This window comes from Bos javanicus, chromosome 22 (genome assembly GCF_032452875.1).
Source record: "Bos javanicus breed banteng chromosome 22, ARS-OSU_banteng_1.0, whole genome shotgun sequence".
NCBI classification, from domain to species: Eukaryota; Metazoa; Chordata; class Mammalia; order Artiodactyla; family Bovidae; genus Bos; species Bos javanicus.
Window position 1 is genome coordinate 6,643,537 of NC_083889.1, and position 14,031 is coordinate 6,657,567.

Consider the following 14,031-nt stretch of genomic DNA (forward strand, 5'->3'; position numbering starts at 1 on the left):
TAATTATATATGATTTGGCAAAAATTCACAGTGTTTGAAAAGTACCCCAGAACCCACCAAAAAAAAAAAAATTATCTTCCAAGTTTCAAGACAACCCACAGTTGTCTCCTAAGGTACCTCCTGGAGGAAAACCAGTGTTATCAGTTTATTCTGTTCTTTCCGGAAGAATTCCATCAGATGCAAGAGAATGTTTACAAGTAGTATTTTATCTCACATCCCTGCAAATACTAGGATATTTTGCACTTTTCTGTAAACTGTTTTCAACCACAACAAAATGTTCTGTCCTACATTTAATTGAGTCGGTAACTATCCACTGCACAGCTTCATCTGGACTTGCTGCTGGAGTTTACCAGTTCTTATCCCCAGGCACTTGAGTGAAATGTCGGCTGCCTCATGGACTGTGAGCCTGGAAACACGCCCATTCATCGCCTGTTCTTTAACACTAGTTTCCTCTTCCGAAAGAGGCCCCAGAACCACAGATAACAGCACCTTTTCCTTCTTTTGCAAGGTGCAAGAGAAATAGGCTGGCTGGGCCACGCGGCATTCGGGCCTGGAGCTAGAGTCGTGAAATGACCCTCCTGCCCCCATCTCTGACTCGGGCTGCCTTCCCGCAGCTTCACTCTGATGTACTTGACTGTTTTTCTTGGCTTGCTCCGGATCAAGGAAACGGAGTGGAACTTGGCTAGTGACACTGGAGCAGAGCAATTGAGAAATGCGCCGATGGTTTGGCCTGGCTGCCGGGCTCCATTAATGAAGGGATCAGATGGGAACAGTCATAGGCTTCCCAGACTCTGTCCCGGGTACAGAGCCACGCCACTCCTAGAGAGAGGTTCCACGACCTCAGCAGAGAGATTCAGGAACTTAGGAACAGAAAATGACGCAGAGAGGCTCCCCAGGGGCACACTGAGTGTTCAGCTCTGGTCATAGACATTTGCCTGTCTGCTCCATGCAGATATAGTAGCCTTTCCAGGGGTAGGAATGCAATGGACACCGTCTCCACCTTCAGGTCACAGATAGATAAGGACTTGGAAGATTACGTTCAAAAGAAATACAAAGTGGAATGAAATATCTGCCACAGATTAGACGTTTTAGGTTTATTTTCCTCCTGTGGGTTGTGGGTTCTTATTTCCCCGACCAGGGATGAAACCCATGCCCCTGCAGTAGAAGCATGGAATCTTAACCCCTGGACTTCCTGGGAAGTCCCAAGATTAGATGTTTTAAATAGTGTTTTTAATGTTATTGTTCAGTTGCTAATTGTTCAGTTGCTAAGTCGTGTCTGACTCTGCAGCCCCATGGACTGCAGCACGCCAGGCTTCCCTGTCCTTCACTCCGTCTCAAAATTTGTTCAAATCATATCCATTGAGTCAGTGATGCCATCCAACCATCTCATCCTCTGTCATCCCTTTCTGCCTTCAGTCTTTCCCAGCATCACAGTCTTTTCCAAAGAGTTGGTTCTTCATATCAGGTAGCCAAAGGATTGGAGCTTCAGCTTCAGTATCAGCCCTTCCAATGAATATTCAGGGTTGATTCCCTTTAGGACTGACTGGTTTGATCTCCTTGCTGTCCAAGGGACTCTCAAGAGTCTTCTTCAGCACCACAATTTGAAAACATCAGTTCATTGGTGCTCAGCTTTCTTTTTGGTCCAACTCTCAAATCCATACATGACTATTGGGAAAACCATGGCTTTGACGATACAGACCTTTGACAGCAAAGTGGAATCCAGTGTTTTTAATAGTGTTTGTTAAAACATGGTCCAAAGACCACTTGCACCAGAATTGTGTGTGTGTGTGTTGGTTGCTCAGTCATGTCTGACTCTTTGTGACCTCATGGACTATAGCCCTCCAGGCTCCTCTATCCGTAGAATTCTCCAAGCAAGAATACTGGAGTGGGTTACCATTTCCTTCTCCAGGGGGTCTTCCCAACCCAGGGATTGAAGCTAGATCTCCTGCATTGCAGGCAGATTCTTTACTATTTAAACCAGAATTAGTACCAAGGAATCTGAACTTGCTGAAACACATTCCCTGAGGGCAGGGCAGATTTTTTTCCCTTCAGGGACTTTGAAAGAAAGTGAAGTCGCTCAATCTGTGTCTGACTCTTTGCGACCCCATGGACTGTAGCCTACCAGGCTCCTCCGACCAGGCTCCCGACCCAGGGATCGAACCCAGGTCTCCCACATTGTAGGCAGACGCTTTACCGTCTGAGCCACCAAGGAAGACTTTAGCCTTCTGCTAACTTTTTTTTTTTTGCCTTGCTACAAGGCATGTGGGATCTTAGTTCCAGTTCCCAGTCCAGGGATCAAACCCATACCCCCTGCATTAGAAGCACAGAGTCTTAAACACTGAGCCACAATCTTTTCCACAAACACTGAACCTAATCTTCCGCTAATTTTAAAACAGATTACCAAAAGACAGACTCTTCCAGATTCTCAGGAATAGGAAGTTGCCTAAGCAGTGTTTACACTTGGGAACTTGAAGTTGCTCAGAATGCTTAGGTAAATGAAGGTGTTACATCTGTAGCTATAAGGTGGCTCACATTAAGTTCGTCAATGTAAGTGATCATCTATAACTATGCAGATACCTGAAGAATGACAGACCCCGTCCGGCCCTCCTGCACTTACAGCTGGTGAGAGTGGAGGCTGGGGCACCTCACTGAGCCCTACTGGGCTGCCCACTGCGGGGTTGCAGGGAGGTGCTTCCTAACCGGCACCATGTTTCATGGGCCTGGTCCCGATGACTCATAAAAGCAAGTGAAAGGAAAAAACAAAAGCCTCCTAAGTTCCTGCAAAGATGAAACAAAGTTCCTTCAGCAAAAAGATCTCCAGGAGATCTCTCCTTGGGACGGCCACCCAGATACAGGGCTAAGATGCAGTTTGAGAACTAAAACCTCAGGGTTGTGTTAGTGAGAGCTCAGCCTCTCTGTGCACTGATGCGGAACCAAACCCTGCAGACCAGAGCTGTGGGTGAAGCAGAAAAGGACAGCTTTATTACCTGGCCAGGCAAAGGGGGACACATCAGGCTTCTGCCTGGAAAAGCTGTGTGTCTCTTCCAGAGAACTTGATGAGGGTTTTTATAACAGTGGGTCAAAGATGGGGTTGCTGACAAGATCAGGGAGTATGCTGGATCTCAGGTGGTTGGTCTTCTAACCTTGATGAGCTGCTCTAGTCCCTTTAATCTTGCCTTAGGTGGTTTCTTGGTTGCTTAGCCAACTGTTCAAATCCCACCCTTTGGAACTCAGGAAAGGTATAATGGTTGGAGTCTTGCCTACCAGAAACGGTACACAGAAAGGCCTTTGTGCCTGGGAGCCCCACAGGGCCCCACTCGGTTTCAGTTGTATTTGCAGCCCCACCTCTGTGCCTGGGAGCTAAGTCCAGAAACGCCCCAGACCTCCTTGGGAGGCCGAGTGAGGCAGGAGGCAGCACCCTGATCTCCTGGTTTCTTACCCTGGCAGTCTAGGTCCTTGAACAAACTGCTTCTCTCCAAGGGTCAGGTTCTGACATTGGTACCTGCTGTTTAGGATCATGGTTAGGATGAAATGAGGTGATCCAGGAGAGACCTAGGTTCAATCCCTGGGTTGGGAAGATCCCCTGGAGAAGGGAAAGGCTCCCCACTCCAGTATTCTGGGTTGGAGAATTCCACTGACTTATTGTCCATGGGGTCGCAAAGAGTCGGACAGGACTGAGCGACTTTCACTTTTTCAGGAGAGTGCAGAGAGACTGGCACTCAGTAAATGTCAGCTAATGAAAAAATGTTACTTTCGTTAGTTGGGTCTCTTTGACCAGCACCGTTATTAAGTCACGCAATGGACCTTTTCAAGGTCAGTGTTTAATAAGGTGGAGTGGGAACGCAGATCCTTCTAACTCCAATATCCATGTCTATAAATTCTTATCATTTTCAGTGAGAAGCTTACTTCTACCTGAGAGCCAGTGCTAGTCACAAAATGCCAAGGAACAGAGGCAGAGGAGGGGAAAAGATCAGAGAGCAGGAGGTGTTCCTAGAAGTTATCTTTTGCTCTTGTTTACACTGTCACCTCACAGCTTGACTGACTCCTGGGACTGAAGGTCAGGGAGACCTTTGGCCTACTTTGCACTGATGGCCGAAGCTGGACATGTGGGTGACTCTTTGTCCTGCTGGAAGCGTCTGAATATAGCCTGGATGGCTCCTCATCCCCTGTCATCCTTTTTCGTCTGTGCTACTCAGTGTCACTGATGATTCTTGCTGTATCCTGACATGGAGAGCTTGAACCGATTTGAGCATCGGTGTGTGAGCTCCTCTGAGGCCAAAAATGGCCTTTTCCCTATCTGACATGCCTCTGCTCTGGAAGTGCGGGTGGGTGGCAATGGGTAGGGGTGACCTGGGAGGAGACCCATTTCCCCGAGCGGCCAGGCTGAAAACACCTTCCAGGCTGATACACCTATTTCTGTTTCTGTGCAGTAAAAACATCACAGCTGTTCTTGGGGTGAGTCCGGTTTTCCTATCTGAGCCCTCTTTCATCATTCTTCATTTCCTCCTCATCTTTAAAGGGGATAATCACTATAGCAGTTACCACTTATGGGCATTTTCTGTGTCTGGGATATGTGCTATGGCAGGTATATCTCGGAGAAGGCAATGGCAGCCCACTCCAGTACTCTTGCCTGGAAAATCCCATGGACGGAGGAGCCTAGTAGGCTCCAGTTCATGGGGTCGCTAAGAGTCAGACATGACTGAGCGACTTCACTTTCACTTTTCACTTTCATGCATTGGAGAAGGAAATGACAACCTACTCCAGTATTTTTGCCTGGAGAATCCCAGGGACAGAGGAGCCTGGTGGGCTGCTGTCTATGGGGTCGAACAGAGTCAGACACAACTGAAGCGACTTAGCAGCAGCAGCAGCAGCAGGTATATCTAATAATAAGCCTATGTGGTACTATTATTATCCCTATTTTAGATGATGAGATTGAGATTGGGAAACTTTTCAAGGTCAGTGGTTAATACAATAGAATTGAAACGCAGATCCCTCTAACTTCAGTGTGCGTGTTTCTAGAAATTCTTATCATTTTTATTTAATTTTTTGGCCATGACCGAGCAGAATGTGGGATCTTTGTTCCCAGACTAGGGATCGAACCCACGTGCCCTGCCGTGGAAATGTGGAGTCTTAACCCCTGGACTGCCAGAGAAGTTCCTAATTCTTAACCGTTTTTACTGAGAAGCATACTTTTATCTGAACAAATCCCATCTGCACAAAAATTGAATATCGTACCCTCCCTAAAGAAGTCTAGTATAAACAATATTCCATTTAAGAAAAATCAAATTGAAGTGAGGTCTTAAAAATCGTCCTGAAGGGACTTCCTTGGTGGCAAAAGTCTTGGAAAAAAAAGATCCTGTTCAGCTTCCCTCCACAGCAGGCATCCCTCCTCCTGCAGTTATGACACGATCATAGTTTATTGTTCATAAGGTATGTGTGTGCTCAGTCACTTCAGTCATGTCTGACGCTGCAACGCCAGGCTCCTCTGTCCATGGGATTCTCCAGGCAAGAATACTGGAGTGGCTTGCCATGCCCTCCTCCAGGGGATCTTCCCCACCCAGGGATCCAGCCCACATCTCCTGCATCTCCTGCCTCACAGGTGGATTCTTTACCACTGAGCCACCAAGGAAGCCCCGTTAATAAGGTACCTGATCTTAAAATTAATCTAGAAAATTAGTCATTAGAAAAGTCTTGTATTTGAGAGGGAAATCCATCACCGCCAACTTCCACCCATTCGTCTCAGAGCAGTGGCCAGGTGAGCCCACTCTTTTTGAAGACATGTCCCATTGTTTAGAGAGTCATGTATCTACCAGCTCTTCTCTGTATAGTGTCTCCAGGTTTCTCAGTGGTTACTGGTGGGAAGCTGTGTCAGGCACCTCACCTCCAGATCTTTCTTCTTCCCCTCATCCCTGACTCCCAGGGCTTGATGACATCAGGAACTAAGCCTGACGTTCCTCCAGCTCCTCTGGGGTTCTCCTGGTGGCACTTTGCCATCCTTCTGCACTTTGGGGCTCAGTGCCTTCCACAGTTGGGTGCCAGGACTTCATCAGTTATCTGCTGCTGCCCAACTATCTCCCCCTGAGACTTCCTGACTTCAAACAGCCATCACTGATTGGCTTCTGATTCTGGGGCTCGGCAGTTTGGGCTAAGCTGGGTGGGTCTGTGCTGGTCTCTCCTGGGCTCACTGGTAAGGCAGCAGTCGGGTGGGGCGTGGGCTGGGGCTTTCGGTCCTCCACACCCCCTTTCACAGCGGGTGGGCTTTGGCCAGGCTGATGGAGCTGACAAGCCACATGTTTCTCTGTCTGCAGCAGGAAGCTTGGGCTCCTCTGTATGGTGACTGGATTCCAACTTCCAGAAAGAGTTCATATGAATTCCTCACATACGTGGAATTATACAATGATTTTTTTTTATAACTGGCTTATTTCATTTAGTATAATGTCCTCATGTTTCCCTTGTAGCATGTACCAAAATTTCCTTCCTTTTTAAGGCTGTATGATTGAATATATACACCACCTTCTCTTTGTCCATCAGTGGACACTTGGGTTGCCTCTATCTTTTGGCTCTCGTATATAATTCTGCTGTGAACATTGGTGTACAGATACCTCTTCAAGATTCTGCTTTCAAGTCTTTTGGGTGTCTGCCCAGAAGGGGAATTGCTGGATCAGCTGGTAATTCTATTTTTAGTTTTTTGAGGAACCTCTGTATTGTTTTTCATGGCAGTTTTACCATTTTACATTCCCACCAGCAGAGCACAAGGGTTCCATTGTCTGCACATTCTCACTAACACTTGTTTTTTCATTTTGTTTTAATATAGTAGCCACCCTGACAGGTGTGAGGTAGTATGTATTTTGTTAATTGCATATGATTATATGTTAGGTACACTTTTGCATCCTGTTTTCTGTTAAATGTAGCATTCTATCTTAGGCTTTTCCCCTGCAGTTTAGATTTTGATAGACAGGCTTTTTTTTCATCTGCTTCTCCCTCTCCTTTTTCTGTGTGAAGTTGTTCACACCTCTGTGGTTGCTAGCTTTGATTTTAAACTTAGGAAGCTTCCCTATCAGAGATCAAATAAGCATTCACCAAATTGAATCTATTTTTAAAATACTTTATTTTTCACATTTGCATCTAAATACTCTGGCATTTGATTGTACTCTGAAAGCCCTTAGCTGCAAAGAATTACGCACAATGTTAACAGTGGTTCTCTCTGGTAGTGAGTTATTTATAATTGTTTTTTTTCATCTTTCATGAATAGCTTTTAGGAATAAGAAAGTAGATGTTATTTAAACCAAAATTGTGGAAAAGGAAATGGCAACCCACTCCAGTATTCTTGCCTGGAGAATCCCATGGAAAGAGGAGCCTGGTGGATACATAGGCTGGATTAGCTCTGGGCATAGGATGGGAAGAGTCTAGCTGAACCCTTATTTGTTCTCCCTGGAGAGTTTCCTCCTTGGTTAAAGAGGGATGGTCTTGTGGGGTCCTTTCTGGACCAGAAAGCTTCTGCACTGTGCCGTTCTGGGAATTGTCAGCCTGCCTGGATAGATATCTTGTCCCTTGGCTGATTAAAATATCACTTCTTTTGGAGAGGAAGAGAGGAGCCAGCACCAAGGGGTTGGGGGTGTTGCCTAGTGGAGGTTAGGACCTCCAGCAGGTGAGTGTCTGTCCATCTGGGACCTAGGGAGAGAGAGCAGAGTGGTGAAGACATGTGAAGTGAAAGTTGCTCAGTCGTGGCCACTCTTTGTGACCCCATGGGGTATATAGTCCATGGAATTCTCCAGGCCAGGATACTGGAGTGGATAGCCTTCTCCAGGGGATCTTTTCCAACCCAGGGATTGAACCCAGGTCTCCTGTATTGCAGACAGATTCTTTACCAGCTGAGCCACCAGGGAAGCCCAAGAATACTGGCGTGGGTGGCCTTTCCCTTCTCTAGGGGATCTTCTCAACCCAGGAATTGAACCCAGGTCTCCCTCATTGCAGGCGGATTCTTTACCAGCTGAGCCACCAGGGAAACCCAAGGATACTGGCGTGGGTGGCCTTTCCCTTCTCCAGGGGATCTTCCCAACCCAGGAATCGAACTCACGTCTCCCTCATTGCAGGCAGATTCTTTACCAGCTGAGCCACTAGGGAAGCCCGGTGAAGACATGGCTAGGTTGCAGATCTCTCCTCCTCCACTGACCACCTGCCTGTTTGATCCTTGGGGTTCAGTGTCTTCACTGAAAAACGGGGATCATGATAGTCCCTGCCTCAGAGGGTTGCTGAGGCTTGAAACAGATAACGTGGGTGAGGTATTGAAAACAGTGCTCTGGCGGTAATCAGATTGCAGCATATAAATGTATCAGACCAACATGGTGTATGCCTTGAGTTTATGCAATGTTATTTGTCAACTATGTGTCAATCAAAAAACAAAGCAAACAGCAGCGCCTGACACCTGGTAGTCAGCACATCCCTACCTGCCTCTCTCTCCTCTTCCCCTTTCCTCAGCTCCTTTCTCAACCTCCCCTGCCCTCCCCTACTGTACCACCTCCTTCCCCCCCATTAACCTCCCCCCACCCTGAAACAGGTCTGCTGCTGCTGCTAAGTCGCTTCCGTTGTGACCGACTCTGCGACCCCATAGATGGCAGCCCACCAGGCTCCCCTGTCCCTGGGATTCTCCAGGCAAGAACACTGAAGTGGGTTGCCGTTTCCTTCTCCAATGCATGAAAATGAAAAGGGAAAGTGAAGTCGCTCAGTCGTGTCCAACTCTTAGCGACCCCATGGACTGCAGCCTACCAGGCTCCTCCGTCCATGGGATTTTCCAGGCAAGAGTGCTGGCGTGGGTTGCCATTGCCTTCTCCGCAATTCTACTCTACTCCTCAGCAAACTGGAATCAGTAGAAAGTGTGGGCTTTGGAAACCGTTCTGGTTTAGAACTGCTGGCTCCAGATGGACAGCACAACCGGGTAACTTACTCTCTCTGAGCTTCGACTTCCTTATCTGTAAAATGGGGATAATGTGGCTGCGATGAGCTCTGTGTCACATACTCAATGTGCACCCAGCTGGCACTGGAGCATCTTTTCCTACCTGTGTCCCTTTATTGTTGCCTTTTTTTTTTGGAAATTTTTAAAGTCTTTATTGCATTTGTTACAGTATTGCTTCTGCTGCTTATGTTCTGTGTTTTGGGCCATCAGACATGTGCGATCTTAGCTCCCCGACCGGGGGTCAAACCCCTATCATCCCCAGCATTGGAAGGCAAAGCCTTAACCGCTGGACCACCGGGGAAGTACCCCCACCCAAGCCCCTTTTCAGTTTCGTAAGCATAACATTGCTGAGATTGGAAATTAGTCTGTATCTTGAAACCCAAGACTTAAGATGATTCATGATTCCGCTGCCACTACCTGGTCCAGGGACCCAAGGTCAGAGTGACTGAGCCTCCTGGGTCATGTCTTAATCTGCCACGTGGAGGTTGAGATGGAATTTAAACCTCCTTTAAACTGCCCAGTCACTTTTGCCCTGCTTATTCACTTGCACTCTCTTTAAAAGTTGACTGAAAAGTAAAATTTTGTAACAGCACTCCAAATGCTGCAAGTAGAAGATAGCAGCCCCATGTAGGATGGAAACAAAACGATCATCTAGGCAGCCTCCTCCTTTGTGGAGGGAAATTCGCAGACGCCGGGGAGGTGGAAAACGCGGTGGCCCTCACATGAGACAGCTGCAGCTCCTCGGGGGCGCCAGGAGAGCGGAGAAGGACACGCGTGCATCAGTGCCGCCCGGCACTCTGTGTGTGTGGGCGGCACTCGGCTGATGGGAGTACCGCCGGCCCCATTCCTCACGCTGCGAAGCACCGCACTCCATCACAGACCTGGCGCTCAGCAGGCAGGCGAGTGGGTGTGTGGAGTGATGGCTGCTTGTGACCTGACTGGGCTTGGGCAGTGACAGAGCAGACCTGAAACACACAGACTCCACCATCGTGGCTGTGGGACCCCAACTCCCACTGCGGCCACGCCACGCACCGCCCGCCTCCGTGGACTGGGCTGTAGGCAGTATTTTTCTATTTTAATTTTAAGCTCAGTTCTGATGGATCCGTGCATGTTTTTGGACTAGTCCTCTGTAGGCCAGACACATTTTTAGGACAAGGTTGTCCCTTATACGTGGGTCCCAGTTCCTTTCAAAACACAGGTTTCTGCAAAACACTCCCTTTGCTATTTGATCCCGTTCCTTACACAAATGTGACAAACACATTTTCTCTTTTTAATTTATAAAAAATTTTAAATTAGTTTTTATTACAGTTTAGGGCTTCCCATGTGGCGCTAGTGGTAAAGAACCACCTGCCAATGCAACTCACGTTTGATCCCTATGTCAGGAAGATCTCCTGGAGGAGGGCGTGGCCACCCACTCCAGTATTCTTGCCTGGAGAACCCCGTGGACAGAGGAGCCTGGTGAGCTACAGTCCATAGGGTTGCAAGCAGTCAGACACAACTGAAGCAACTTAGCATGTACGTATAGTTGCTTTACGACCTTGTGTTAGTTTCTGCTTTACGTCATCATGAATCAGCTACACACAGATATCCTCTCTTTTTTTGGATTTTCTTCCTTTTCAAGTCACCACAGAACACTGAGTAGACTTCTCTGTGCTAACAGTAGGTACTCATTAGTTATCTATTTTATATATAGTAATGTATGTACGTCAATCCCAATTTCCCCATTCATCTCCCCACTCCCAAACATATTTAGTACCGTTTCAGAGCCACAGAAGAGTTTTTGGGTATGGATTATACTTTAAAAGCCCCAGCTTTATTCAGGTATACTTGAGACTCAGAAAACTGGGTGAGACATAAATATTTGATGGGTTTGGAGATACACATATACCTGTGACATGGTCACTACAATCAAGATGATAAACATCCATCACCTCCAAGAGTTTCCTCCAGACCCCTACCCCCCGTTTTGGTGGTAAATATATATTCTTGTCATACAGAATTTATCGCCTTTATTATGCTGAGGTGAATTATATACTTTTGAGGTTTTATAAACAACGCAGAAATGGTGGACAGCAAAGAAAATACTTGGTTCAAATGGAGATTATACTGAAAGAGATAAAGCGTTTTCATTTCTAACGTCTGCTTACCCCTCCCCCCAACCACCTAAAAAAAGCTTGTTATTAGATAGAACAAGACTAGGCCTTATGTATTACTGTTTTTGTTCATCTCCCTAGATTCTTCAGTGAATTGAATTTCTTATTTCTTCCCCACTTGCATCTCCCACCCCGTCCAGGAATGACAGAGCCAACAGCTTGGCCCAGAATCACCTGGAGTTACCTCTAGCTGCGTATCTGATGCATCCCTTTGCTCCTGCTGCAAAATAGCCCACTCTCCCCCAACGCAGTGCTGAAAATAACATGCACGTGTTGTTGCTTATGCATCTCTGGATCAGCTGGTTAGTTCTTGGCTTGGCCCCACTCCTCACGTGCCTGCGGCTGGCTCATTGTTGGCTGGAAGCTCTGCTTTGCCTGTTCTTCCCGTCCCTAGGGTGTGAAGCCCCTTTACTTCTCTGCAGACGTAGGGACTGTTCCCATGTCTTTTCCCTGGACCACCCTCCCCACGGCCCCCACCCCCACCGCCAGGTCTGTCCATCATTTCTCTCAGCTGAATGCTGGGTGTGCGAGACTTCGTGGATGAACTGGGTTGCATCTGAGTCCTTTGTGTTGAAAGTCCTTCGCAGTTGACCCTTCTAATCATGTGTCCCTCATTCCCCTTCACCTCTTATCATACACAGGACTATGAATTCCTTTTACTTTGTTCTCTCTTAAGTGGGTGCGATCTCGGGTGGCCTCCACCTGCAAGGGCTTGGGGCAGGGCCTGGGTTCCCAGCTGGAGACTGAGTCCAGATCGAGGTCAACCAGATCCTAGCCACTAGAGCAGTGGTCAGTGACAGGAGCCCTGGCCCTTCAGCTCTGCAGAAAAGAACTTCCACAAAGACAGGAAGTAGTGAAGCAAGTATTTATTAAGAGGAAAAGAGTACAGTGTGTATGGATACACACAGGCAGACTCAGAGGGAGAGTCCTGAGTCACACTCTCCTGGCAGTTTGAATTACTTTTATGGGGCATTTCTTAATGGTTTTCCTCTGGCTGATCATTTTGGTTTGCATTCACAGCCCATATTTGATATATCTCAGGATCCTCAGATGTGTGCGCGTACATCTTTAAGCCTAGATGGATTGTACCAAAAAGGCGCATGGGTAGGGAACATCCCTTGGCATCCCTCCCCTGTAGCCTCCAAGGAGCCTCTCTGCACATGTGTGGTCAGAGAGAGCTCCTGACTTCGAGAATGAGAAATATGTCATCTGGGCAGGGTCCAACTTCCTCCTTTAATTGTCCTGCTGTTCTCACCTTGGAGTTTTGGTCCAAAGGGACTGAATCTCCAATTGCTTTACTTTGGGAGGCCCTCTACCTCCTGCCTCATGTGGGGTGCTTTTTTTTTTTCTTTAAATACTCATTTATATAATTTGGCTATATCAAATCTTAGTTGTGGTATGTGGGAATCTAGTTCCCTGACTAGGGATTGAACCTGGGCTCCCTGTGTTGGGAATGTGGCGTCTTAGCCACTGGATCCCAGTGAAGTCCCAAAGTGGTTGGCAAGCTTCTGAGAGCACTGCTTTGTAATGCCAGCTTCCAGCCAAATGTGTTATACACAATAGGTATTCAAGACCTTTTTTGCAACCGAGATCAGTGCATGAATGAAAGACTGAATGAAGGCATTGATGAAACTAAGGAGCAGGTAGAACGAGGCTTACAGGAGTGAACAGTATACCTGGAGTTCTCATTGTTTTCTGTCCTAAGCCCCTTTGAGCACCATAGAACAGGGTCTGTCTTGTGGGCTTAGTTTCTAATAGTTCCAATTGATTTAAGTTTTCTTAACTAACTTTTCAGCAGATACTACAGCAGTTTGTCCCTGGTTGCAAATGCTTAACTTCTCCAGGAGGCGACTGTGAAGGGAGAAGCAGGTGTATTCCAGGGAGACTGGACCGTGGGGAGGGCGCTTGTGGCTCTAGTTTATTTTCTCACTGGCTCTACTAGACTTGGGTTCCTAGTGTCTTAGAGATCCCCACCCCTCTAGGTTTGCTGAGTTCATCAGAATCACACTTGGTCTCTTTGACCTTGTGTGAATTGTCAGGATAAACATTAGGATAAAGGTGGTCGTGATGGTGGGGAGAGTCTTGGCCTTTTCTTCTATAAAGTGTCAGAGGAGAATTGGATTAACGGATATTTAGCTAATAAACTGTCCTGCTGGCATAGAAGAAGGATTTCACAGGGAGAGCCACAGTTGCACATCGTCTATTGTGCAGCCAAAGATAAACGCAAGGATAACCCTCTCCATCTCTTCTGTATCTGTTTGGTCCCGCCCCCTTTCTGTCATTACCCCTTACTCATTTTCCAAACTGTCTTAAGAATAATCATTAGAAAAAATAATGAATGCCCTGACATGTGAATTCTCCAGGTGCTCCGGGCCTGTCTTTCCTTTACTCCTCACACCAGGAAGGTTGCCTAAGAAACAAACTGTTTTTCCGTTCAAAATCCTGAAAAGGAAACGGATTGGCTTAGCTGGGATTAGGTACCACCCCTGGCCCAAATTGCTGTGCCCAGCACATCCCTGAAATAGGCACAGGTACCGAGCTGACCAGCAACATCTCTGCCGTGGGGACCAGCTGCACACCCATGGTTCTTGTGCAGAGGACTGGCATCAAGTAGCATGAACTGGCATCTTCTCTTCCCTCGGGGGAAAGCTGTGGGTGACTGATCCATTCCCAGGATATGTTTAGTGAATGCTGCTGCTAAGTCATTTCAGTCGTGTCCGACTCTGTGCGACCCAATGGACGGCAGCCCACCAGGCTCCCCGTCCCTCGGATTCTCCAGGCGAGAACACTGGAGTGGGTTGCCATTTCCTTCTCCAATGCATGAAAGTAAAAAGTGAAAGTGAAGTCGATAAGTCATATCTGACTCTTCACGACCCCGTGGACTGCAGCCTACCAGGCTCCTCTGTCCATGGGATTCTCCAGGCA

The 14,031-nt window shown here is 47.4% G+C and overlaps 1 protein-coding gene across 1 annotated transcript in view; it reads left to right on the top strand.

Annotated features, from left to right (window-relative positions):
- The window catches only part of GPD1L (glycerol-3-phosphate dehydrogenase 1 like), a 63,978-nt gene that overhangs the window by 1,586 nt on the left and 48,361 nt on the right, over positions 1–14,031 (top strand). The window lies entirely within an intron of this gene.